General features: G+C 41.4%; 1 pseudogene; it reads right to left on the bottom strand.

Annotated features, from left to right (window-relative positions):
* Positions 1 to 20,919: 20,919 nt before the first annotated feature.
* Positions 20,920 to 21,350, bottom strand: LOC138439384 (protein yippee-like 5; annotated as a pseudogene).
* Positions 21,351 to 23,360: the final 2,010 nt, after the last annotated feature.

Here is a 23,360-nt window from a genome sequence, read left to right on the forward strand (position 1 = left end):
ACTGAGATTAGGTCATAGCATTAAAAAGAACAGCCTTTGGTTCAGGGTTTCTGTGTTTTACAAGAGCTCTGAAAAGTCAAAATATGTAAGTATATAATATATTTGGTGAAATTACAGTTCTGAAAATAGCCCTGTGTTTGCCAGGACTTGGGTAAGGACCCAGGATATGGTGCATCTCCTGCAGAGGCGGTCGGGAAAGCCCACACTGACATCTAGTGATCCAAAACTGCACTGCTAAAGGCTCCAAACCTGAAACAGTTGGCGTCAACCGGTTCCTCGTTTTCGTTTTCAATGCTCTTACCCTCCTAGACAGCTCAGGACTCGGCGTCGACCGGGAGACTGACCAGGTGACGTCAGCGGTCGTGGGCGGGGCCAAGGCGGGTTAGGCTCCTTTACGCTGTGTGTGTGTGTGTGTGTGTGTGTGCGTGCGTGCGCGCGCGCGTGTGTACAAAGTTCAGCCATCTAAGAATTTTGCATTTTGTTTTGAGAAATAATCATTTCTGCGCTCTATTAAGCTACAAATTTTACTTCTAAAAGCCTTTCGGTGCTTCTGGTGACCAGACCCTTTAGTGCCAAATCAGTTTAAGAGCATTTCGTTTTCAAGGTACACAAAGCAATCGCTTAGGCTGTGATATCGGGAGCAAGGAATAATCTGCGCCAGGGAAGCACAAGTGCAGCAAGTACATGCCTTTTTTCGCCCCTGGAACTTTATCTGCCTTTGATCTTCATCAGCTATGTAGCCTAAAGCACAGAAGAAATGGCAAAGAATGCCCCTTACATTTCACTTTTTTTCTCCGGATGCACATGGTGAAAATAAGTCAACAGAGTTACGATTTCTATGTTTCCTTACTGCGGGCAAAATTAGAAGCAAGACTGGGTTTTGAAGGCTGTTGCAGTAACTCAAGTACAAAATGATGAGGGCTGCACAATCATGTGAATACACTCAACTGCCACTGAGCTGTACACTTAAAGATGCTTTGAATAAACAAGGTCCTACTGTATAGCACAGAGAACTATAATCATTATCCTTAAATAGTAATGAAAAAAAGCATGAAAAAGAATATACGTATGTGTAACTGAATCACTTTGCTGTTTGCTGTATAGCAGAAATTAACAACATTGTAAATCAATGATACTTAAAATAAAATTATTTTAACGATTAAAATTTTTGTTATGTATATTTTACCACCAGAAAAAAAAATTAGTAAGAGGCTGACCGGCATCAGAAACAGTGGGAAAGGAAGAGTCTACAGGGCTAATGAAATGATTGGGTGGAGATTTGTTTTCATTCCATGGGCAGATTGTGAACAAATAATAAACTCTAGAAGATTAATGCCAAAAAACACTCTTACAACTGTCTGAAACAGTGTGGAATAACTTTATCGGATTTTACAATGAAGTGTATTTTTTCCATACATTTAGAACATTTTCTTTTATGGCATAAAAATACCAAGCTTCAAGCAAATCATACAGATGGGAAAATAAAATGTGCTACACTAAAAGCACACAGATTTAGCAGAGAAAGGGCAAAAAGAAAACACGCACACACATACACACACAAACACTTCATGAGGGATCTCTGATTCAGTTTTGAGTGTCAGAAGTAAGAAAGAGATAAAAAAACATTTCCAGAATTGAGTTCTTTGTAAGCCAAGCAAAAACAAAAGCGATATTTAAATAGGAGGAACTTCAGACATGACTTGCGCAAAGAGCAGATTCACAGGTTTGGAAATGACAATTTGTTACTTTTTAGAATTTGTAACATATTGAAATTATGATTCATTGGCATTCCAGGGAGGAATTATGAGAGATCTGGAATTTCTTCAGTAAAATGCAACATTTCTATTAACATTCAGATGTACATCTACAGAGTTTCTCTAGTATGTCTTTTAACACATGTCATCAGTTCAGTTCAGTTCAGTCGCTCAGTCGTGACTGCCTCGTCGCAACCCCATGAACCGTAGCACTCCAGGCCTCCCTGTCCATCACCAACTCTCGGAGTTCACCCAAACCCATGTCCATTGAGTTGGTGATGCCATCCAAGCATCTCATCCTCTGTCGTCGCCTTCTCCTCCTGCCTTCAATCTTTCCCAGCATCAGGGTCTTTTCAAATGAGTCAGCTCTTCGCATGAGGTGGCCAAAGGATTGGAGTTTCAACTTCAACATCAGTCCTTCCAGACTGATCTCCTTTAGGATGGACTGGTTGAATCTCATTGCAGTCCAAGGGACTCTCAAGAGCCTTCTCCAACACCACAGTTCAAAAGCATCAATTCTTCAGTGCTCAGCTTTCTTTGTAGTCCAACTCTCACATCCTTACATGACCACTGGAAAAACCATAGCCTTGACTAGACGGACCTTTGTTGACAAAGTAATGTCTCTGCTTTTTAATATGCTATCTAGGTTGGTCATAACTTTCCTTCCAAGGAGTAAGGTCTTTGTAGTCCAACTCTCACATCCTTACATGACCACTGGAAAAACCGTAGCCTTGACTAGACGGACCTTTGTTGACAAAGTAATGTCTCTGCTTTTTAATATGCTATCTAGGTTGGTCATAACTTTCCTTCCAAGGAGTAAGGTCTTTTAAGACACATCATACTACTAATAAATTTTGCTCTGTTTCTTCATGCCTGCCCCTCTCCAATGACTGGGTGATGTGAAAAATACTGTCAAGACCGTTAAGGCCAATATGGCAGCTACAATTAAGATTTCATTTTAATACAGCAGGATTTTCTTTTCTTTTATTAGGATTTTTTTTTCCTAGAATTAAAGTTATTTGATAATAACTAATGACTTTCAGTAGTAAAAGAGTTTCTTCTGGAGCTCACAAAGAACTAAAAAAGAATAATTTGAAAACAAAAATTTTTTAAGCCCCATCATTCAGAAATTTTACCTAGTTTGATACACATGAACTTTAGAGAAATGAGTTTTGGAAAGCAAGAGTATCTCCTCGAGGAGTTTTATAAACTCAGTCACTATGCAGGGGAAAAGCAAATGTCTGTTGTCTTCAATACTCAATATTAGAGTGATAATGACCTATAGTCAAATTTAAAATAGTGATGACTTGATAAAGTGAATAATAGAAACTGTCTTGTTTTTCATAATTTAGTGTAATCAAGCTAATGGATTTTTATACTTTTCCTAACTACTTAATGGATATTTTATGATGAAAAATAATTATCTTTCTTGTCAGGCAAGATATAAAGAACCCAGATTTCCTCATTTGAAGAGTGGATAGCATCAGAAATAAGTTTATATCTGTTGAAGCAGTAATTCTAGGCATTGATCTACAGACTGATGCAGGTATGTGATGAAGCCTTCACAGTAAACTAAGAAAAATTAGTTCAATGCAGCACTTGCTTTCTTATCTAGAAAAAGCTAAATGTCTTCCAACAATATGATGGTACTTCCAAAAATTAAGCATTTAATTACCATATGATCCAGCAATCCCACCTCTGGGATTATACTCAAAAGAATTGAAAGCAGTGACTCAAACAGATTTCTTCACCCTGTTCATAGCAGCATTACTAGAAATAGCCTAAAGGTGGGAGCAACCTGTGTTCATCTGTGGATGAATGGATTAAAAGAATGTAGTATATACATATGATAAAATATTATTCAGATTTTTTTTACTCGAACAATAGACATTTATTTCTCACAGCTCTGGAGCTGCCAGTAGACCTGGTGTCAGATGAGAGCCTCCTGATTTGTAAATTACTATCTTCTCATTGTATTCTCACATAGTGGGGAGCAGAAGACTGGAAAGGAGTCGGTCACAAAAACAAACAAAAATACTGTGTGATTCCTCTTACATGAGGTACCTAGAGCAGTCAAATCCATAGAGACCAAAAGTAGAATGGTGGTTGTCAGGGGCTAGGGGGAGGCGGATATTATGAGTTGTTAAGGGGTACAGAATTTTAGTTTGGCAGGATGAAAAATTTTGGAGGCTGCTTACACAATAATTGAACATAATTAACATTACCCAACCGTACACTTAGAAATGGTTAAGACACGAAATTTTCTGCTACCATATTTAAAATTTCTTAAGGCTTAACATATTCATTTCACAAAACTTTCCTTTAAGATTATGTGCTTCCTAATCTTACGATAATTGTAGAGAGCAGTAGTTTGGGGAATTTGGTGTTTTTTGGTTTTTTGTTTGTTGGTTTTTTTGCTTATTTGGGATTTTTTTTTCCTTCCTTATTTGACACAATGAAATATTGGCACCCTGATATTAATTCCCAAACTCATTTTGAATTTTTATTCACCTGTGAAACCTAAAAGGTGGGGAACCATTGCTGAAGAGATCAGTGGTTCTCACTTTTGCTTTTCCTGCCTTTCCCACAGCCTCAATAGGGCATACTGTCAGCTGGCATTTTGGCCTTAAAAGGGCAGGGTGCATATCAAAAGAGCTGGGAGTCATGTACCTTAGATAAAGACCCTGGGTGATTCTAACAGGGCCTTCTCCCCACACCCAAATGGCAATGACCACTTCCCAAACCCAGCTAAACTGAGAATACCTGCTCAGTAGTATTAATATATCCAGGATATTTGAGTGGGGTTAGAAAGGACCTTGAATATTCATTGGAAGGAATGACGCTGAAGCTGAAGCTCCAATACTATAGCCACCAGATGTGAAGAGCCAACTCATTGGAAAAGACCCTGCTGCTGGGAAAGGTTGAAGGCGAAAGCAGAAGAGGGTGGCAGAGGATAAGATGGTTAAGTAGCATCACCAACTCAATGGACATGAATCTGAGCAAACTCTGGGAGATAGTGAAGGACAGGGAAGCCTGGCATGCTTCGGTCCTTGGAATCACAGATTCAGACATGTCTTAGCAACTGAACAACAACAAGAAAGGGCCTGGATACCTCATTCGTTAATTCACCATCTGGACTTCTGCACAGGTCTATGCCTTAGTCTGCCAGAAAATGGGTAGAATTTATAGGGAAGGCAAGTCCTTCTTCTGAAATATCCAACAACTGAAACCATACAGAAGGCTTTTTTTTTTTTTTTAATTTCTGGTACAAATCCTTCACACTGGAATTTGAACACATTTTTCTTTACTCTTCCAGGCTGTTATTTCAATATTCTAGGTTATTTTTTCCTGCAAGGGAAAATGGAAGGATTTAAGTCTGGTCTTCCAAACTGCAGATGTGACCCATTAGTGATGCAGAAAGCCAGTTCAATTAGGCATGACCAGTATTTATTTTTTTAATGAAGGAAAAGAGTATTGAAATACTAGAAAACATCAAAGTGCATTACATATAGTGAAGGTAAATATTACCTCATTGGATTCATCAAATGATCTTTATAATCTGTTATGGCTTCAAATTCTATGACTCTCCCTTTCATAGTAAATACAGAACTCTCCCTTCACCCATACCAGCTTCCCACTCCCCTCAACAAATCCAGGGCTTCCCAGGTGGCTCAATGGCTCAATTTGCCTGGAAAACCCCATAGACAGAGGAGCCTGGCAGGCTCCATGGAGTGAAAAAGAGTCGAACACAACTGAGCAACTGAGCACAGGTGCAACAGATCCAAGAACTCCTATTTGCCTTTGAAACCCACGTGGTGTCCTGGAAGCACTCCGCCCTGATTCTTTCACGTGAACTTGGACATCAGGCTTTCCTCTGGATCTGCCTGGCCAGTGGAGTAATGATTTTTGTAGTGCTTATTCTACAATATTCTAATTGTTTGTTCACCTTCCCACAGAGCTGAGCCTATACTTTGGCAGGGTCAATTGCACATAAGAGAAATGAGTTAAGGAAGAAAGGAAGGAAGGAACCAAGCTATATTTGCCTAAAGGAGTGGTTCTCAGACCTAGCATCACATCAGAATTCCCCTGGGAAGCTTTTTATAAGTTTGATACTGAAACCATAACCAGACAAAGCAGAATCACTGTCAGTGGAACCCAGGCATCAGGATTCTTTCAAGCTCCCTATGGAAGTCCAGTCTCTGCGGGGTCTCTGGTGCACACAAGGTTTGTTTGAGCCCTCCAAGCGTCTCTGGTGGCTATGGGGTTTGATGCTAAACATGATTTCGTCCCTCCTACTGTCTTGTTGGGGCTTCTCCTTTGCTCTCGGATATGGGGTATCTTTTTTGGTGGATCCAACATTCTCCTGTTGATGACTGTTCACCAACGAGTTGTAATTTTGGAGTTCTCGCGGTAGAAGATGAGCACATGTCCTTCTACTCCACCATAATTGTCAAGTTTTTTTGTTTAAGCTGGATTTAGAAAAGGCAGAGGAACCAGAGATCAAATTGCCAACATCAATTGGATTATCAAAAAAGCAAGAGAGTTCCAGAAAAACATCTACTTCTGCTTTGTTGACTACACCAAAGCCTTTGACTATGTGGATCACAACAAATTGTGGAAAATTCTTGAAGACATGGGAATATCAGACCACCTGACCTCCTGAGAAATCTGTATGCAGGTCAAGAAGCAACAGTTAGAACTGGACATGGAACAACAGACTGGTTCCAAATCGGGAAAGGAGTATGTCAAGGCTGTCACCCTGCTTATTCAACTTATGTGCAGAGTACATCATGAGAAATGCTGGGCTGGATGAAACACAAGCTGGAATCAAGATTGCTGGGAGAAATATCAATAACCTCAGATATGCAGTTGACACCACCCTTATGGCAGAAAGTGAAGAAGAACTAAAGAGCCTCTTGATGAAAGTAAAAGAGAAGAGTGAAAAAGTTGGCTTAAAGCTCAACATTCAGAAAACTAAGATCATGGCATCCGGTCCCATTACTTCATGGCAAATATGGGAAACAATGGAAACAGTGAGAGACTTTATTTTGGGAGGCTCCAAAATCACTGCAGATGGTGATTGCAGCCATGAAATTAAAAGACCCTTGCTCCTTGGAAGAAAAGCTATGACCAACCTAGATAGCATATTAAAAAGCAGAGACATTACTTTGCCAACAAATGTCCATTTTGTCAAAGCTATGGTTTTTCCAGTAGTCATGTATGGATGAAAGAGTTGGACTATAAAGAAAACTGAGTGCCAAAGAACTGATGCTTTTGAGCTGTGGTGTTGGAGAAGACTGTAGAGAGTCCCTTGGGCTGCAAGAAGATCCAACCAGTCCATCCTAAAGGAAATCAGTCCTGAATATTCATTGGAAGGACTGCTGCTAAGTTGCTTCAGTCGTGTCTGACTCTGTGAGACCCCATAGACTGCAGCCCACCAGGCTCCCCCATCCCTGGGATTCTCCAGGCAAGAACACTGGAGTGGGTTGCCATTTCCTTCTCCAAAGGACTGCTGCTGAAGCTGAAACTCCAATCCTTTGGCCATCTGCTGTGAAGAGCTGACTCATTTGAAAAGACCCTGAGGCTGGGAAAGATTGAAGGCAGGAGGAGAAGGGGACGTCAGAGGATGAGATGGTTGAATGGCATCATTGACTCAATGGACATGAGTTTGAGTAAACTCCAGGAGTTGGTGATGGACAGGGAAGCCTGGCATGCTGCAGTCCATGGGGTCACAAAAGTCAGACATGAGTGAGCAACTGAACCGAACTGACAGAAGTCCAATGTGCAGACAAGGTTGATACCCACTGGTTTAGACCGGACCTGGGATCATGTTACAGTGCCGATTCTGGTTTCCTAGGTCTGGACTGGGGTCCAGGAATTTTCAAGCATACTTCCTGGTGATACCAATGTTGGTGGTCTGCATATGTTTGAGGAGCTAGAATATATTATGCATGCTGACAATATAGAATGAACCAAGATAGCAAAATCAAACAGAGCTGGAGGACAGTTAAGTTAGTGACCAGCAATGTGACTTCTGATGTAAACTTCCTGATACAGTTTCTTACTAGCTGTGTGACCCTAGGCTACTTAAAGGTTTTCCCATCTGATAATGGAAACATAACAGTATTGAACTCACATGTGGTAGTGAAGTGGTAGTGAAGACCAAGCAGCAAAAGTCATAAAGACCTTGGCACATACATGTGTTTATTAGTATTATGATTATGCATTCCAACTCCACTTACAATCTTTATGCCCTTGGTAAGTTACTTAACCTCTCTGAGTTTCAGTTTCCTCAAATATAAAATAGGAACACATAATATCTATCCTACAAAATTGGCCTTACATTAAAAAAAAATGGTATATAAACTTCTTGGCACAGTATCTGACCCGTGGACATGGTCAATAAATGGTTATTCTTTGAATTAGTTTCATTTGTATTGGAATAAATCATTCTGACCTCCCATAGGTACATTCTCTATTTAGCCATCTGCCAGAACTCAGAACCTCCTCCTGCCCACCCTCTCCACAGGCCCTAGGCTGTGGGACAGATGACAGAAGGTGGAAAGTTCATCTCTTTATTTCAACATGTTACAGTTCGACAGCAGGACTTGTTTTTGCCTTCCTATGGAGTTTACTTGGGTAGGTTTTGGCAGCAGCAATTATTCTCCTTATTTCTTTACAGATGAAGAAGAAATAGACTTGGCTCTGACATGTCAGATTTTCTCAAGCAAGTCCCACATGGAGGATAAAAGCTCTCAATTCTAAAAAGAGCCAGAGAAAATACTCCTGGCTTCATGCTCCTTTAAAGCCTCTCTTTCAAAACACTTTGAAGGCCTACAATGTGCCAGGTGTTGTACTAGTTTCAAACAAACGTTTGAACAAATTCCTACAAGATCATAGGCAGGACTCTGGGGGATGGTGGGAAGCAATCTCTGATGGGGGGAGGTGGGGCCAGACAGGATGTAGTGTTTACCGAAGAGGTGCTATTTTGGTTGGGCAGTGAAAGTCAAAGAGAAACCAGTAAGTGGGAAATAAGGGGAAGGTTGCTTAGGAAGAGGAAATGGCATAGACAGTAGCGAGGAGGTGGGCAACAGCTTGGTATGTTTGAGGAATAGCAGGTGTCCAGAATGGAAGAAGACAGAGCCAAAAAGTTAGCCTGGAGCCAGACTGTAAGTTAGATAAAAGAGTTTGAATTTTATCCTGTTAGCCATGGTAGAATGACCACATAATTCATCATCCAAATGGGAATAGAAGGGCATGCTAACCAGATGGGATAACACAACACCCAACATAAAACTGGAATTTTCCAAGCTAACAGGGCGATTCAGTCACCCTAGCATTGCCACACCTGTAAGGCCTGACACTGTTCAGATATGTCTGTATTATAGAGGGGAGTCTGATAGCAATGCACATAGGAAAGCAGAGGGGGTGCCTATAGTCAAGGGGATAACCGGGAACCCAGTGGGGTTGGAGAGGAGAGGCATCTAAGAATGTTTTATTCAGAAATGGAGTGAATCGATTATATGGAGAAAGAGAGAATATGTAATGACTCAGTATTTCTAGGCTGGGTAACATGGAGACTAAGGAAGACAAGAAGAGAAACAGGTTTGGGGAAACCAGTTTGTACAATCTGAGGCATGCTGAGCTGGAGATATATTGGTGTCAATGTCAGTGTCCAGCAGGCTGAGCTGGAGACACGGGGCTCCCAGGTGGAGATGGGAGGTATAGGGGGACGAAGGATCAAGTTATTCATGCAGCACTCACAAACAAGACAGACATCGTCCTTGACAGCCGAGCATCCATCACAGCTGATCTTTTTAGAGCAGTGCAGGTGGAAGCCAGGCCCAGCAGGAAAAGGAGTTACAGCCACTTGAAGGAGAGGCAATTTCCCTGCTTTATTTTCCTCATGCTGTTTACTTAACATGTGGTTAGAAAATTAGAGGAAAAACAGTTGATTTCACCCCATATCCCTTGGGTCTAAGATTCAGTCAGGAGAGCTGAACTTGAAATGATTTTCCTTGTCCAAAGTGATGGTAGCTTTAAACCATTATGTTAAAGAGTGTATTTTCCAGCCCCAAATCTTGTTGTCTTGGCTTGTATTTGGATGTAACTTGGTAATGGCCCCATTAGGACATTTTAGTGTATAATGCTTTTTTGCACATGCATTGTGAGCCACTATAGATTAGCTATTATAAATAGTTAAAATGTCAATGAAAAGAATATTGTATAATGAATACTCATGATTCTGTGTGTAAAGACCAAAGATGGATGAATCAGTGCCCTCAGAGCCTGCAGAAAGCAATGACTTTCCAAAGACAAAGGCCTTGACTAACTTTGACCTGAAGATATTGCAGGTCACCAAGCTTGTCCTTATAGTGGGCCATCTCCAGTGAGAGAGACTTATGGGCTCTTCTATAATATAAAGCTAGAAAGAAACCCAGGTAATAGAAAGCTCAGAGAAAGAGAACTGCCTTGAAAAATGATCAGAGTGTAACTATGAGAAGATGAAGCTATCGAGGGCTGCATTTCTTGCCTTTACATCCTGAGGTATGAAAGTATGAGTAAAGATAGTTTGTTGGCATTAAGAAATGTTCCCACAGATAGACCATCCTTGTTATATTGATAACAGCTCTCCATTTTTTATCTTAGTGTAATTTCCATGTACTTAAAATTCTCATTAAAAATTTTTTGGTCCTATTCCCCCTTGAGAATTTCTCTACCATTGCTTTTTCCTACTGGCTATGCATATGATAACTTTTATTTCTCAAATTTCAAACACTGACACTACCATCCGTCAGTCTCAGGTAACTTCTTAGTCATAGGAAACTTAGGTACGTGCTCAATATCCTTTTCCCTGAAGCAGTATCATCATTCAGGAAGATTTCAAAATCCATGTGAAAAAACACCAATACAGTATACTAACACATATATATGGAATTTAGAAAGATGGCAATGACGACCCTGTATGCAAGACAGCAAAAAAGACACAGATGTGTATAACGGACTTTTGGACTCAGAGGGAGAGGGAGAGGGTGGGATGATTTGGGAGAATGGCATTGTAACATGTATACTATCATGTAAGAATCGAATGGCCAGTCTGTGTCCGACGCAGGATACAGCATGCTTGGGGCTGGTGCACGGTGATGACCCAGAGGGATGTTATGGGGAGGGAGGTGGAAGGGGGTTCATGTTTGGGAGCGCATGTACGCCCGTGGTGGATTCATGTCAAGGTATGGTAAAACCAATACAGTATTGTAAAGTAAAATAAAGTAAAAATAAAAATTTAAAAAATTTAAAAAAAATCCATGCGGACACCCGCTGTCTTAGTCCATTTAAACTGCTAATACAAAGTACCATAAACTGGGTGGCTTGTAAACCACAGGAATTTGTTTCGCACAGTGCTGAACCTGAGAAGATCTTGAATCAAGGTGCCAGTAGATTTGTTGTTTGCTGAAAGACCTCCTTCCTGGATGGTCATCTTTTTCCTCACATGATGGAAGGGGCTGGGAAAGATTGAGGGCAGGAGGAGAAGAGGGGGCAACAGAGGATGAGATGGTTGGATGGCATCACCGATTCAATGGACATGAGTTGTGCAACTCTGGGAGATAGTGAAAGACAGAGAAGCCTGGCATGCTGCAGTCCATGGGGTTGCAAAGAGTCAGACGCAGCTTAGCAACTGCACAGGGTGGTCTCTGAGGCCTCTTTTATGAGGGCACTAATCCCATTCATGAGTGTACCACCTTCATGATCTAATTGCTTTTCAGAGGCCCCACCTCAGAATACCATCACCTTGAGGGTTATTATTTAAACACATGAATTTTGGGAGGATACAAACATAGGGACCATGGTATCCTCTCATCAGCCTGGCCTCAAAAATCCATTACCTGCCACCTTCCTCCACAGCAGTGGCATTTACCTACCCTTCACTCCAACTATTCATTCCCATGATCCTACCCTGAATCTTGTCATTACTCGAAACTATTCCACTATTTTAAAATATGAACCCACCTGCAATGTAGGAGACCTGGTTCGATCCCTGGGTTGGGAAGATCCCCTGGAGAAGGGCATGGCAACCCACTCCAGTATTCTTGGCCTGGAGAATCCCCATGGACAGAGGAGCCTGGTGGGCTACAGTCCATGGGGTCGCAAAGAATCAGACATGACATGAGTGACTAAGCATACACACTGTATTCCACTATTTCAAAACACATACTTGTTTTCCCCATTAAGACTTCATTGGAGTAATGTCAGTGAAAATGGCAGAGTAAGGATCTCCAAAAATCCTTTCCTCCATAAAAACAAGGAGGAAACTGGCAAAAAGTTGTCAGAATCAACTTTTTCAAAACTCTAGAAATTAATCAAAGATTGCAGGAATTCAAGAAGTTTTTATTCAAGAAAAACAGTTGAATCTTACTAAGAGGAGTGAGTTTAATTTGGTTCCCATTACCTACATCCCCCAACTCTGTAGCCTTGAAAACCAATAGCCAATAATCACATGAAAATCAGCATGCCGACAGCAACCGAACAGGGTAAAATGAAACCAGAGCACCTGCAAAGCCTCTTTCTCACAGAACAGTCATGATTTGACCTGTCTGCTGTTCCCCTGAAATATTCCAATTGCAAGGCAGGCTTTGACTTCTTTTGGAGCTCACCCAGTGTGAAAAGACTTTTCCCTGAGGACTTTTGTTGAAAATACTTAGAAGCAATTATTTAACCTTATGACTACTCTGAGGCAATGGATATCTGTTGGCAAACAGTAGACTAACCTAAAAGCTTAAAAGGAAAGGCTGCAGAATGCCCATAAGGACTTCAAAAAACTGCAACACATTCCTGAAAAAACTAGAAAGCTGTGGTCATACATGGGACTGTTGCATATGCTTAGGAAAGACCTGAGAAGGCCCTAAGTTCTCACTGCTATGCAACCTAACGTTGAAGCTGTGTGTAGGCAGGAAGTGTAAGCTAAGGCAGAGTTGTCAATTGCCTGACTGGATGTTGAAGGCATGCCTCAACACGTATGCAAGGGCCCTCTGCAAAAAAGAAAGATCCATTGGTTCCCAACATTTAAGGAAATTTCTATCTAATAATTACCTAACCACTAAGCAAACAAACAAAATGATCAGACATGAAGGAATTAATAGGCAATTTAATGATAATATTTGGAAACTTCAATATGATTCGATAATGGATAGAGCAACTAGAGAGAAAGTCAAGAACTGTTACAACTCACTAATAATAAGACAAATAACCCAACTGAAAATGAGCAAAGAATATTTACAAATATCCAATAAGCGCATGGAGAGATGCTTAACATCATTAGTCATCACGCAAATCAAAACCACAATGAAATATCACTTCATACCCACTAAGATAGCTATCATATAAAAGACGAAAATAAATTTAAAAGAAAACAGACTCATGAGAGGGTAGTGGGGAAGACAGACAATAACATGTATTGACAGGATATAAAGAAACTAGAACCCCCTAGTGATTGCTCATGGAGTGTAAAATTGCACAGCCACTTTAAAAACAGTTTAATAATTCCTCAAAAACACCCTAAACATAGAGTTATCATAAGACCCAGAAATGCTATTTCTAGACATACCGCTAAAAGATTTGAAAATGTGTCACACGAAAGAGGGTAAACAACGTCATTCATAATAGTCAAAAGGTGGAAAAAATTCAACTGTCTGTCAATTGATTAACAACATGTGATATATCATACAGAGGAATATTGTGCTGTGCTATGCTTAGTTACACAGTCGTAGCCAACTCTGCCACCCCGTGGACTGCAGCACACCAGGCTTCCCTGTCCTTCACTGTCTTCCGGAGTTTACTCAAACTCATGTCTGTTGATGCCACCTAACCATCTCATCTTCTGTTGTCCTCTTCTTCTCCTGCCCTTGATCTTTCCCAGCATCAGGGGTTTTTTTCCCAATGAGTCAGCTCTTCGCACCAAGTGGCCAAAGTATTGAAGATTCAGAATCAGTCCTTTCAATGAATATTCAGTGTTGATTTCCTTTAGGATCGACTGGTTTGATCGCCTTGCTGTCCAACAACCCTCAAGAGTCTTCTTCAGAACCACAATTCAAAAGCATCAATTCTTCAGCATATTGCAATGGATAATAGTTTATTTTTTGTTTTGTTGTTTTCAAAAAGCAGGGAAGAGACTGGTTCTGCATCAGAGGTCTTCGGATTTATTAACACAAAACTATTCCAACTATTTTTTCCCCAAAATATTTCCAAAAGACTAAAATACCTCAGCAGGGAATCTCAACATTCTCTGTGCACAAAATATTGCCTTTCTAAGGGAATCTTCTTTCTGGCAGGGCTGTCTCTATGCTGTGCCAGGAAGCATAGACCTCACAAGTGAAGCATCTTCAGTAAGTGCAGTAACTAAAGAAAAATTAATTGCTGCCTTCACAGTGCTCTTGTGTGATCTATCAGAAGGTATGGTCAGAAAAAACACAAATACTAGACAACTCTGCAGAGATGATATCATTACTTCTGCTATTATTGAACTACCCTATGAGAAAAGCATTTGAAGTTGATCCACACCAAGCCAGTTTGTATAGGTCAGAGCAAAGATTAATTATTGCCAAAATAAATGAATGAAGAGTGCATGCTAACAGTGCTAAATCCAAGATGTAATCTTGCTTGTCTGAGAAGTCCTCGTTGAGATGAAAACAGGGCAAACCTTAAAGCACTATCTCACTGGTAAGTAGCAGGATCTCTGAGGATCCCTTGTACAGGTAAAGACAAATGTCACATATACCCTATGTCTCCCTGACCTGCACCATCTTCTCCCCAGCTATTTTGACCATAAAAGTACCTGGATTGCTTGGAACTTCCCACTAAACATAAAGCCTACAGAGGTTTTGAAACATAGAAGGTGCATGCTGAGGATAAAGGAAACAGGTTTAGTTTTGAATAGGGGACAACCACATTGTACCAAAGCACAACAGAGACTCTATGGAGAGTTGGTAAAAGATCCTCTGATGAACAGATTTGTATGAGGTGGTAGTAGAGGGTGTATGTGTATGTGCGTGTGTTTATACATGTGCCTCGGGTAGAAGCGAGTGGAGGAGTTGCAAGGTGAGGTGAGTCAGATGAAGAAAAGGGAACTGAGGTGAAGAAGATGATAAGGAATACCCCTGCAATCTTAGGGAGCCAATATGACTTCCCAGCGAGTCAAGGGACCATGCCTGTGGCTGACATTATGTCTTTTCTCTCCATACATGACAACATGAAAGGGAGACAGTGGAGACAGTGGGAATCTCTAGAATGGAGACTGTTTGGCCTGAACTTGCTTCATCACTGCCTTTAAACCAGCTGGCAGTGGTGGAAATGAGAAATAACAAGATGGGTTAACTTCAGTGGATTTAAATAGAAATCGAGCCCTCCACCCATGAGGATTTATTGCAGTGGGATGTCATCACTCTCCATGACCAGCAGCAGAATGCTGGGGCAACCTGTCAAGCCTGAGCAGCCAGCCTGATGCAGTGGTCCTCTGCGGAGCATCCTTAATTGTCAGCCCTTGCTGAGGGACTGTTTGTTCAAGGGTGGTGAAGAACAAGAGAACCAGATCAGACAAGATGTCTCTTCCAATTTCCCTGAACATCTAATTTTAGTATTGTTATTAGACATGAATACGTCTAGAAAACGATCTCTTGCAAGTAACTGGCACCAAGCTGGGATTATTAAAAAAGAGATTTAGGGGACTTCCCTGGTGGTCCAGTGGCTAAGACTGTGTTCCCAGTGTGGGAGGCCCGGGTTCAATCCTTGTTGGGAGAACTAGAGCCCACATGCTGCAACTAAGTCTCAGTTCAGACACATAAATAAATAAATAAAAATAAATACTAAAAGCATTTTTAATAAATAAAAATGAGATTGGGGAAAGAACTGGGTATAGCTAAGATCTTTATGAGAACCAGTTCTGGGCAACCAGACATAACTTGATAGAAGGCTCATTTATAATACAAATCTCCCTACCATAAATAATCTTATTTATTTTTAAATAAAGTTTTTTAGTGTCTTTTCACCTTAGTGTTTTTCAAATAATCTTAAAGGAATAAGTCAAATCACCTAAAAATCTACCACTCAGAGGCAACAATTGTTATCATTTCAACACATTTATTTCTAGTTTTCCTTCCATTAATTTTTCTTTATGTAGTTGCTATCTGGATGTCTAGATTAGTAGCACTTATTTTTCTTTTGTTGTTTCGAAGGATGGAAGATTCGCTAAAGTTACCTTAGGTATTAATTATTAAATAATGGAAGTTTATTGTAAAAAATGGAGGTCTGCCATCATGAAATCCCAGAAAAAGAATAGACAGGTCCCATGGTATCTAGAATGTAGTTTTGAAACTTCAGGTCATTCAGGGCCCAGCATAGGTTAATTAGCAACTAAGGTCCTTGGTGCCTTTCATTTATTTAACCCTCTGTGTTGGTGGCAGACCTGCAAAAATGTCTCCTGTTCTATGCTCTCCTCTAGAACCTTGAAGTGAAAGTTGCTCAGTTGTGTCCAACTCTATGTGACTCCTGCCACCAGGCTCCTCTCTCCTCTGTGGAATTCTCCAGGCCAGAATACTGGAGTGGGTAGCCATTCCCTTTCTCAGCTGATCTTCCCAACCCAAGCATTGAACCCAGGTTTCCCACATTGCAGGCAGATTCTTTACCATCTGAGCCACCAGGAAAGCCTAACCATTCCTCCAACAAGAAGTGGAGTTTATGATCATCCCTTTGAAAGTAGAATGACTGTTACGACTGCCTTGACCTTGAGCCTGGTAAAAGTGACATTCCTTGACTTCCAGGTCTAGGTCATAAAAATACCATGTGCTTATAAAAGAGAAAACTATGTTCTTCAGGGGCTTCCCTGGTGGCTCAGATGGTAAAGAATTTGCCTGCAATGTAGGAGACCTGGGTTTGATCCCTGGGTTGGGAAGATCCCCTGGAAAAGGGAACACCTACCCACTCCACTATTCTGGCCTGGAGAATTCGATGGACAGAGGAGCCTGTCAGATTACAGAACATGGTGTCACAGAGTCTGACATGACTGAGTGACTTTCACTTTCATGTTCTTCAGCCCTGTCCCGATGAAACCCGGTCACCATGCCGTGTGTGACAAGTCCATGGAGAGGGTCATAACTAGCGATGGGCCTGCACATGCCAGCCAAGAGAGTGAGCTATCTTCAAGGGGACCCTCTATCCAGTCCTCCACTGACTTCCCGACAGGCTCTTCTCATGGAACAGACACCAACGGTCCCCATTAAGCTCTGCCCACAAATTAGAGATTTGTGAGCAAGGTTACTTTTTATTGGTGCTTTACAGCACTTCACAGAACTGTACAAGACAGATCTTCACAACCCAGATAATCACAATGGTGTGATCACTCACATTAACCTAGAGCCAGACATCCTGGAATGTGAAGTCAAGTGGGCCTTAGAAAGCATCACTATGAACAAAGCTAGTGGAGGTGATATAATTCCAGTGGAGCTATTTCAAACCCTAAAAGATGATGCTGTGAAAGTGCTGCCCTCAATATGCCAGCAAATTTGGAAAACTCAGCAGTGGCCACAGGACTGGAAAAGGGCAGTTTTCATTCCAATCCCAAAGAAAGGCAATGACAAAGAATGCTCAAACTACTGCATGATTGCACTCACCTCACACGCTAGTAAAGTAATGCTCAGAATTCTCCAAGCCAGGCTTCAGCAATACATGAACCGAGAACTTCCAGATGTTCAAGCTGGTTTTAGAAAAGGCAGAGGAACCAGAGATCAAATTGCCAACACCTGCTGGATCACTAAAAAAGAAAAGAACTCCAGAAAACATCTACTTCTGCTTTATTGACTATGCCAAAGCCTTTGACTGTGTGGATCACAATAAACTGTGGAAAATTCTGGAAGATGAGAATATCAGACCACCTGACCTGCCTCTTGAGAAATCTGTTTCCAGGTCAGGAAGCAACAGTTAGAACTGGACATGGAACAACAGACTGGTTCCAAATAGGAAAAGGAGTGCATCAAGGCTGTATACTGTCACCCTGCTTATTTAACTTATATGCAGAGTACATCATGAGAAACGCTGAAAGAAGCACAAGCTGGAATCAAGATTGCTGGGAGAAATATCAATAACCTCAGATATGCAGATGACCCCACCCTTATGGCAGAAAGTGAAGAGGAACTAAAAAGCCTGTTGATGAAAGTCAAAGAGGAGAGTGAAAAAGTTGGCTTAAAGCTCAACATTCAGAAAACGAAGATCATGGCATCCAGTCCCATCATTTCATGACCAATAGATGGGGAAACAGTGGAAATGGTGGCTGGCTTTATTTTGGGAGGCTCCCAAATTACCGCAGATGGTGACTATAGCCATGAAATTAAAAGATGCTTTCTCCTTGGAAGGAAAGTTATGACCAACCCAGACAGCATATTAAAAAGCAGAGACATTACTTTGCCAACAAAGGTCTGTCTAGTCAAGGCTATGGTTTTTCCAGTAGTCATGTATGGATGTGAGAGTTCGACTATAAAGAAAGCTGAACACCGAAGAATTGATGCTTTTGAACTGTGGTCTTGGAGAAGACTATTGAGAGATCCTTGGACTGCAGGAAGATCCAACCAGTCCATTCTAAAGGAGATCAGTCCTGAGTGTTCATTGGAAGGACTGATGTTGAAGCTGAAACTCCAATACTTTGGCAACCTGATGTGAAGGGCCGACTCATTATGAAAGATTGAAGGTGGGAGGAGAAGGGAATGACAGACAATGAGATGGTTGGATGGCATTACCAACTCAATGAACATGAGTTTGAGTAAACTCTGGGAGTTGGTGATGGACAGGGAGGCGTAGCATGCTGCAGTCCATGGGGTCTCAAAGAGTCAGAGGACTGAGCAACTGAACTGAACTGAAGGCACTACATTTGGGGATGGCTTGTTAAAGCAGAGACATTACTTTGCCGACTAAGGTCCATCTAGTCAAGGCTATGGTTTTTCCAGTGGTCATGTATGGATGTGAGAGTTGGACTGTGAAGAGGGCTGAGTGCTGAAGAATCGATGCTTTTGAACTGTGGTGTTGGAGAAGACCCTTGAGAGTCCCTTGGACTGCAAGGAGATCCAACCAGTCCATTCTGAAGGAGATCAACCCTGGGTGTTCTTTGGAAGGAAAGATGCTAAAGCTGAAACTCCAGTACTTTGGCCACCTCATGGGAAGAGTTGACTCATTGGAAAAGACTCTGATGCTGGGAGGGATTGGGGGCAGGAGGAGAAGGGGACGACAGAGGATGAGATGGTTGGATGGCATCACCGACTTGATGGATGTGAGTCTGAATGAACTCCAGGAGTTGGTGATGGACAGGGAGGCCTGGCGTGCTGCGATTCATGGGGTCGCAGTGGGTCGGACACGACTGAGCAACTGAACTGAACTGAACTAAAGGCACGCCATTTGGGGATGGCTTGTTAATACCACAAGAGAATTCTGGTACACTGTTTCAGTCACCACCATGATGGAGATCCTACTCATCTTCACCTCTCCTCTGCCTCCAAGTGCTTTTCTCTCCCTACGCTTCAGGTTCAACCTGTGCCAAGGAAAGCTCTGCATGGTTTCAGTGAATCACCGTTCCCCTGCTGATCATCCTGTAAATAAACTGGCTTCCCTTGGTCAGGTTTCTACCCCTGGGCCAGCTGGAAAGGTCACTGGCTAAAAGACCCCTTAGAGGGAACTGTAGGAATGCCTGGCATTTTAAGGCCTCTAATAGACAGTTTTGTTGTTGTTGTTTAGTCACTGAGTTGTGTCCAGTCTTTTGTGACCCCATAGACTCTAGCCTGCCAGGTTTCTCTGTCCATGGGATTCTCCAAGCAAGAATCCTGGGATGGGTGGCCATTCTCTTCTCCAGGGGATCTTCCCGACCCAGGGATTGAACCCAGGTCTCCTGTGTTGGCAGGCAGATTCTTTACCACCGCTTCATCTGGGAAGCCAGATCACTTCATAGACATAGCATAATCTGCTGAATCATTACTTTGTTGAACATTTAAGCTATTTGTAGAAGCTTTCTTTTCTTTCTTCCTTTTTCCTTCCTTCTTTCTTTGCTATATTAAGTAATGATGTAACAAACATCTTTTGTTATAAAGCTTTGTTTCCCTAAGAAATATGTTTCCCTAAAAATGGAATTACACTGTCAATGGATGAAATGTTTCAAGTCTCTTGAAGTGTACTGCTAAAAGATGCCCAGGAAGTCCATATCACTTATCTTCTTAATGATGGGATGTAATATCGTTATATGTATATATATACACACACACATATATATATATATATATCACATCCTAACTAGCAGTGAATTGTTAAATTGTTGAAAAATCATTGTTATTTTGATGGTTTGAAAATAGTAAAGTCTTAATTCAACCTGTATTTCTTTCATTTATGAAGCTGAATATTTCTTCTTTTTTCCCAACTATTACTTTATTTATATTACTATGCTTAAGTTGGGCTTCCTTGGTGGCTCAGCTGGTAAAGAATCCGCCTGCAGTGCAGGAGACCTGGGTTTGATCCCTGGACTGGGAAGATTCCCTAGGGATAAGAAAGGCTACCCATTCCAGTATTCTGGCCTGGAGAATTCCATGGACTACAGTCCATGGGGTCGAAAAGAGTCAGACACGACTGAGAGACTTTTACTTTCATTTTCATGCTTAAGTTACATAGAGAAGACTAACACTGAACCTTCCCACTGGCCACAAATTCAGATCTCTTCTTTGAACTTAGCAAATCAAGTGAAATAACTGGATTTTTTTTAGTTTTAAAATGAAGCCCAGAAAAATTTAAAAACCATGCTCTTGACACATTTTCCTTTCAAAATGTCCATAAAACACTTTTTCACTCTAATAGCACAGACTTTTTTCCTCCCATAGCCCACCATGTAGCTGCAGGTAGACTATTCTGCCTCAAGATAAAAACACAGGGGAAAAAAAAGAACAGCATCTGCATAATATTCTCTCTACACACTGCTGTTGGATGGAAAATAGAAAATTTAAAAAAAGTAAGAAAGATTCCATCATAGGTTCTCATAACCTCTGTCCACAGTTCATGAATCGGACTCTAATGCTGAGGTGACAATGTGTGTAAGCAGAGTTTTGTTTCCAGTGAAGGAGACCTGGGAAAAGATGGATTTATCTCTTTTTCTTCAAGAGTTATCAGATGGTTCATGCTCCTCCTCAAAGCCCTCACTTTCTCGAACTAGAGCACTTTTCAGGGTCACATGGCCTTGCTTATAAAATTGGCTGTCTTCAGTGGCAAACTCATAGATCCATCCCAGTTTGCTATTGCAGTTTTTGCAGCTCACATTTTGAACCAAGTGATAACTAGAGAGCATGACCCAGTTTTGAAATTCACCGGTTGACTACCTTGTTATAAAGAAATGCTCTGCATCACAATACTGTAAAGTAATTATCCTCCAAGTAAAATAAATAAAGAAATTTTTTTTTGAAAAGAAGTATTCTGCTAGTGGCGCCTGCGAATTGCATGGGGATGAATTCTGAGCAGTTGGTCAGGATCGTATCAGTTTGCACAGGAAAGCAGACGGGTACCACTGATATCAAGGAAAATCCTGCCCATTTTTATAGCTAAAGCTCTAAATACCCCCAAGTGGCTGTGAGATCATGACTGCCAATGACTCTTTGCTCCCCAACTGGGATAAAGCCTTGAACATTTTTTCAAATATGTCTGTACCATTTCTATTTTCTTTTTTGTGATTTGTCAGTATATACATGGAAGTTCTTCGTGGCTTAGAAATGTGAATATAAGAGGAAGTTTCATTGTAAAGAATCTGCCTGCAATATGGGAGACCTAGGTTTGATCCGTGGGTCAGGAAGAGCCTCTGGATAAAGGGAATGGCTACCCACTCCAGTGTTCTTGCCTGGAGAATCCCATGGACAGAGGAGCCTGGTGGGCTACAGCGCATAGAGTCGCAGAGTCTTCCCCACACCCTACTGCATGTTCCTCTGTATTTCCCCAGAGGATTTTTCAAAGGCATTTTTCTATGATTAGCATTAACAACCAAATCACTCACTACTTCTTTTAAACCTGAAAAAATACCATTATTTCTTTAAATCTTAATGATTTTTTAAGGCTCTGTGCTCTCCACTCATGTGATGGTTAATTTTATGTGTCAACTTGACTGGGCTAGGGAATGCCCAGATAGCTGGTAAAATATTATTTCTGGAAGAAATTAGCATTTGAATCAGTAGACTGTATAAAGAAGAGATTAGCATTTGAATCAGTAGACTGTGTAAAGAAGATTGCCCTCACCAAGGCAGGTGGGTGTCACCAAATCCGTTGAGGAACTGAATAAGACAAAAAGCTGGAGGAAGGGGAAAAATCATTTTCTTTCCTTGGGCTGGGACATCCATCTCTTCCCTCCCTTAGACATCCAAGGCTCCTGGCTCTGTAGCCTTTGGATTCAGACTAAATTACCCAACCAGCTTTCCTGGTTCTCAGTCTGTAGACAGCAGATCAGACTGTGAAATTTCTCAACATCCTTATTCACAGGAGCAAATTTCTATAATACATCTCCTCTTACATGTGCATACGTACATACTAAGTCACTTTAGTTGTGTCTGACTCTTTGCAACCCCATGGACTGTAGCCCGCCAGGCTCCTCTATCCATGGGATTCTCCAGGCAAGAATACTGGAGTGGGTTGCCATTTCCTCCTCCAGGGGATCTTCCTGACCCAGGGATCGAACCCTCATCTCCTGCATTGGCGGACGGGTTCTTTGCCACTAGCACCAAAGAAGCCCCTCCTCTCATATATATCTCTATATATCCTACTGGTTTCGTTTCTCCATAGAACCCTAACTAGTACAAGCCAGTACCACCAGTATATCAACTCCCTACAGGCCCAAAACATAACACTGTCAGGTCAAACTGCAAAGCAAAATCTTGGTAGAAAATTTGGTTACATAGGTTATATCCCCTATGTTATTATCAAAGGCCGGTGTTTTCGAATGACAATACACCTTCTAGAAAAGAGAGTGTCCCCGAAGGCAAGATTATTTAATATTTAAGGAAACTGGATTTTTCATTTTAAAAAATGGTGAAAAGGCAGTCAGTGGAGAGATAAGGAAGCAAGGTGAACACCCTCTGCACCATTGCCCATCCATCCAGCAGATCACAACCAGGAACATCAACACCATCAGATGGGGCAGGTGTTTCCAGGGACCTCAGTTATGACTGAAAGTACCCGTGATTTCACAGTCGAAATTCATAATAACCCACCATGTCTTCTGTGTGAAACCGAGTGACAGATGTGAATCCTACCACAGTCATGAGCCACTCCAGGGGATCTGAGGGTGACAGCTGGTTCTAGGGCCTGGGGGAACCTGACACATTGGACATCTGTTGCAAAGAGAATAAGTGACTACACAGGGAAAGCCAGCTTGAAGGGAGTCCCCTGTTCATAGTTTTCAGAGACATATGTTGACTGGCATTTACTGCTCATTAGCCCAGATATCTCTGAGAGATTCTGCCTAAACTACTATAAATCTCTTATTTGAGCAGCTTGGAGATGGCCATGTATATTCATGGGGAGAAAGAATAAGCTGGTGTGTTTTTCTGAAAGGAGAGA

Source organism: Ovis canadensis, chromosome 4 (genome assembly GCF_042477335.2).
Source record: "Ovis canadensis isolate MfBH-ARS-UI-01 breed Bighorn chromosome 4, ARS-UI_OviCan_v2, whole genome shotgun sequence".
Lineage (NCBI taxonomy): Eukaryota > Metazoa > Chordata > Mammalia > Artiodactyla > Bovidae > Ovis > Ovis canadensis.